A 5,688-nucleotide genomic window follows, 5' to 3' on the forward strand; every position below is an offset into this window, starting at 1 on the left:
ATTGACAAGAACATCAAACAGCTAGAGACTGACATCACTAATCTGAAGAAATCCCTCCTTTCACTGTATGTAGAGACCTCCAAAAATTGCAAAGAACTTTATTGGACTTGTTTAACTCTTTTACAATAGAAAAGACTGTGTACAGCTCTTGACTGTGTACAGCCCTTCAAGAAGAATGATGTCTTTTCATAGACAAGACAGGGATAGTTAAAGAAAGCATGAATAAGGTCAGAGAAAAGACAGAGAAAGAGAAAGATGAGAGCTGGTACAAGAATTGGTTTTCAACCTCTCCATGGTTGTCAACCCTACTTCCTCCCATCTTGGGACTATTATTTGGGTTCTTTTTGCTTATTTCTCTTGGTCCCTGGGCCATAAATAGGCTGACTAAATTTGTGAACAACAGATAAATAATTTGGTAGCAAAACCTATTCAGATACATTATCATAAGTTAGCAATGGAGGACCAGGAGACTTAAGATGAGGTTGTTACTCTATCCAGGGTGTTTGCAAAATCCATCTCCACCCAACCTAAAAGAGGGGACTTCCAGCCCTAGACCAAACAGAGAGGGGCCACCCAGAACCCCCTCTGACTGGCGATCTGAATTCTTACTTAGGCTGCGATGCTAAGTACTGCAAGGGAATATAAATAAAAGTTAAAAATATCTCTCTGGGTTCCCTGAGGGACAAACCTGACTGCATAGGGGTTGATGTCAAAAGTATCCCCTCTCCAAGAAAAAGACATCAGGATGGGTATGGCTCTCATTCCTCACTGGACAATGGCAGGGGGACCATCGCCATTACAAAGTCCCCCTCAATTACTGGAGGTCAGGCCTCTATCCCCGCCTTCACAAGATTTGAATCACCACAGCCCTTCTATACTTAGAGAAGGGAGGAGATGTCAGGGGCAGCCCTACTTCTACACTGAAGGCCTAAAATCAGTCATAGGTCTAAAATCAGCAATAGGCCTGTCATACATGTATACTAATACCAAGTCATGGGTCTCTGTGGAAAAACATTGAAACAGATGGCTATAAGCTATTGTAAACAGGCAGCTTTTGTAGAAATTTAGCAGCCTGAGTAGTCATAGACCTTGGAAATAGGTAGCCTTGGCAGATAATACCAACATAGATAAGGACAAGTGAATCATAGGCAAAGTCATAGTGACTTGTACTCTGAACCTTCACCCAGCTGATACCCTGTTCTGAAAGATACCTGTACACCCCCTGAACACCCACATTCAGGTGTCATCTCCTTCCCCATGTCTTTTTGTGTTTATAACCCCTGTGTGAATAAGTAAAAATTATGATTTGATTTAATAAAATAAATAAAAATTTTGAAAAATCATTGTGGCTTAATATCATCTCATAGAATGCATACGTAGTGATTTTATCAACTCTAAAGTACAACATTAATAAATTAGTATATGAGAACATATTTCTGAATGCTGAACCTGACAGTTCATACTTTTAGATGAAAAAATTAATACAGAGTGCTTCATTGCTTAAACAATGTTTATACAACCATAACTTTAAAGACAGCTAAATTTAATAAAAAAATTGCTAAAAATCAATTAAAATTTCATCAAAAGTGCACTGGTATTTAAGGGACTAGTATCTAAGAAGTTCCCTGAGAATGCATAATCTCCAAATGCAAAGATATTGCTAGGACAGTGATAAAACAGCTGAGTTAGAAACCATGAATGAATGTGAATTATATCAGCTTTGTACCTACCTAAAGGTAAATAAAACCATGTTTGCAAACTCCAGACAAGTACATCATCTATGAAATTATTACATAAATATCCTGGCAACAATAAGAAGTGTAATAAAAAATCCAGATAACTTACACTTACATAGTCAGCAATTAAACAGCACAGTTGAGAAATACACAGTAGAATTTGAGGGTCAGTGTTCTTATGAGGAGCAGAGTAAGAAATCTCAATCATGGTCCACTTCCTGTTCATCCACTAGAAAAGTTTCTCCTGTGACCCAGGAGTTTTAATGGCATCTTGTTTTCACTTCCTCCAACTGCTCTGGTGACTGAAACTTTCCCAAGACCAAAATTGACAACCACTGCAGATGAAGGGAATTTTCACATTGCTTTGAGATCTAAGGCAGTGGCCTCCACTCCTAGCTCCACAACATGCAGCTTCCAGCTGACAAGGAGTGGCATTTGATCCAGCACTCTTCATTTAGGCACCCAATCCTCTTCTGAAATCTCCAGTTAGAAAGCCAGTTTCCATCGAGGAATGACTCTTTCCACCTACTCCAAATGTTTCTGATCCGCAGGCTGGCCCATCAGTTGTCCTGCAGCTGAAGAGAAGTTCCTTTAACTGTAAAGTGCTAGGACAGTTTTGGTGGCTTCTTAAAACTGTAGCCCCTTGAACTTCTTCTAGGAATGTCCTTCAGGATCATGTAGTGTGGTTCTACTGTGTATCTTACAATGCTCTTCCATAAAGAGTGAATATTCCAAATCCAGTCTTCCTCAGTTTGTATGCTCTTCTAACATGATATGGTTAACTTCCCTGAGACAATGACTTGCATTTTTCTCAATCTGCATATGCTTTCTTCCATAGAACTCCAACAGTGAGTATTTCTGAACCTACTTTGTCACCCTCACCACTTGCTTGCTGTACCATAGACAATTATGTGTATAAATGGTTATAGAATGAAGACAATCATATTGTGTGAGGGATAAGAGGTAAGATGTGTTTTCATTGTACACTATTTGAAATTATTCTATGACACAGGAAATCTCTGCATATTCTGGAATCTCTGTCATCAAGCAGTGGGGCCTAGATACATTGAACATGTAAAATTGGAATCACGAGAGACTCTCCAGCTGGTTGAAATTTCCAGATACTTAAGGGGGCTTCCAGACACCTAACTTTCTATTACCCGGTGTGTGAGCTTCAACAACAGTGATACAGCAATGACAGTAATTACCTATGATCATTTCAAAGCAAGGGTCTCTACAGCTTCAATTAGTAGTTAGGTTCTACTAACAATGAGGTCTTGTTTCAACCAATTCCAATACTGAGACCAATGCAATGTTTGTCACAAGTTGAACAATATCCTTATTTTTTAAATCAAGGAAAAATATGTAGTGATATGAATTTTTTCACTGTACAATATTATCTTAGATCCTAATCTTATCAGCCTTCCTGAATTTAGTATAAATGTCTTAATATAATGCTTTAGCTTTGAGAAAAGATATTTTCATCTTTTTTTTTTTTTAGTTCTCCAAATATATTTCCAGGATGTTTGGGATTCTAAACTTTGCAAGAGAATATACCTCATCTACTATACAAAGGATATTTCTTTCAAGATTTACATATTCATAATATTTGTATTAATGGACTCACACATGAAATTAGGGTGAAGATAATACTTTAATAGTGAGTTGTTTAGTTTTCTTCAGAGTGTACATTCTGAAGTGTGCAGAATGTTAGAATTCTGTAGATGATTTAAGAAAAGAAGGGAAATCTAATTAATTCCATCCTATAGAGTGGAGTATTAAGGCACAACAGGAAAGAACACCATAATGATCTGTCATATGTGTAAATTGGTAGCATTACTCTGACACTTCTCACAGTTTTCTTCAATTAAAGGGTATTAAGGACATCAGAGCCATGCAGGGACACAGCACAGTCTGGATGGCTATCCCTGAAAACGATAAAGCAGCAGTTTTATTTGTATTTTTGTAGACATTTCTCTAATACTCCCTTGAATTCAAGAGAGAGCGAGCAGAAATATTGCTGAGGCTCTGAAAGCCTCTACATGTTCTCTATTTTGAATCTCTTTAACTTAACCTTGCACTACTATGACAGGAAGCCTAGAACATTACACAGAATCCTATTTTAGTTATCACAAACTATGATCCCTAATACAGTGTTTCTGACTTTGTAATGCTAAATGCTGACATATATTTCAAATTTTTCGTATGTGGGGAGATTAATCTGGAGGGGAATGATTGATTTCTTAGTTCTAAGAACATTGATAATATATATTTGCTTGTAAGCAACTACTGTGACAAAGACATTTAAGTCCCAAAGCAGTTTTTACTCACCTATTGAAAATCACTATGTTACAGGTTTGCAGAAAATATTCATGAGTTCAGTAAATGTTTTATGAGAGATATTTCCTGGACAGAAGCAACATAAATTCATATAAGTATCCCAAGTGCAAATGAAAACCTACCAAGTCAAACTACTTGAATCATTCAGCTTTATTTATAGTACTTTATTTAGAAGACAATGGGGAAAGAGTTATTGACCAAAGCACAAGGGACTCATACTCAATTGTTATCCCAAAACATGAAACCAGCATTTGATAAGAATTATGAATTCAGTATACTCAAAACACACTTTCTATCTCTATGCATATTTATAGATAAAGAACATGGGGTCTGGGTGGCATAGATGGTCAAGTATTCTTTTTAAGTATGATTTCTCTCAATTTGTCAACTTGAATTAAATATATAGAATGCTGTAAGCTTTATTAGATATTTGAGGAGTAGAATACACACCAAATTAGCTTCCCTTTGGATTGGATTATTTCTGTCTCCATGAAAATGTTACAAATATTATATTCTTCTGGATATTCTATTTGTTTAGGTCTTATAATATTTGATGGTGAACAAGTAGAAGTTCAATGAGAACTTTCCTATATTGACACATTTTCAAAGTTTCCCCAAGAATAAATAGTTGACAATATCTAAGGTTTGAACACCAATTAGATGAAAGTTTTTAAAAGTTTTCCATAATCATACTAATTCTCTAGTGTGGAACCTCAAATTTTGAAAAGTATATACCTTGAATAAAACATATGCCACGTTTTCCTCATTAGAAATACTTTTCTCATAAAAAAATATTAAATGGTGTCTCTGACCTAAATGAAGTCAAATAAATTTTGTCATACATTACATTTGTTAAGATTTTCATCTGTATGTATTCTCTCTTACATTCTAACAGACAGACCAAAAGCAACGATTCACACCTTCAATACATTTGTAAGGTTTTTCTCCTGTAAGTATTCCATAATGAATTTTAAGATGATATTTCTTTGTAGAAAATTGTCTCATTCAATTCATTTCTGAATTTTCTCAATTGTATGAAATCTCTGATAATTTCCCAGACTTACATTATGGGTAATAAATTTGTCACATCCAACACATTTGTAAGGTTTCTCTCCCATATCAATTCTTTGCTGAATACTAGGATGGAATTGTCAGGCAAATCATTTTTCCTATTCATGGCTATTGCATGGTTTTTCTCTTGTATGTACTCAATGAAAAATGAAGATTAAATTTTCGAAAAAGCACTTGTTACATTCACTATATTTTCAAGGTTTCTCTCCTGTGTGAATTCTCTGATGCCTTCTCAAATTAAACATTTGGGTAAAGCATTTGTCACATTTACTGCATCTGTAAGAATTCTCTCTTGTATGAATTCTCTGATGACTTCTCAGATTACATTTTTCTGTAAAGTATTTGTCACATTCACTGCATTTGTAACGTTTCTCTCCTGTGTGAATTCTCTGATGAACGGTAAGACGGAATTGTTGGGTAAAGCTTTTGTCACATTTACTGCATTTGTAAGGTTTCTCTCCTGTATGAATTCTCCTATGAACACTCAGGTTACGTTTGTCAGTGAAGCATTTGTCACATTCACTGCATTTGTAAGGTTTCT

General features: G+C 35.7%; 1 pseudogene; it reads right to left on the bottom strand.

The window, feature by feature from the left end:
- Positions 1–4,912: 4,912 nt before the first annotated feature.
- Positions 4,913–5,688, bottom strand: part of LOC114635983 — a 3,302-nt pseudogene continuing 2,526 nt past the window's right edge.

Source organism: Grammomys surdaster, unplaced genomic scaffold (genome assembly GCF_004785775.1).
Source record: "Grammomys surdaster isolate TR1022 unplaced genomic scaffold, NIH_TR_1.0 120764, whole genome shotgun sequence".
Classification (NCBI taxonomy): domain Eukaryota; kingdom Metazoa; phylum Chordata; class Mammalia; order Rodentia; family Muridae; genus Grammomys; species Grammomys surdaster.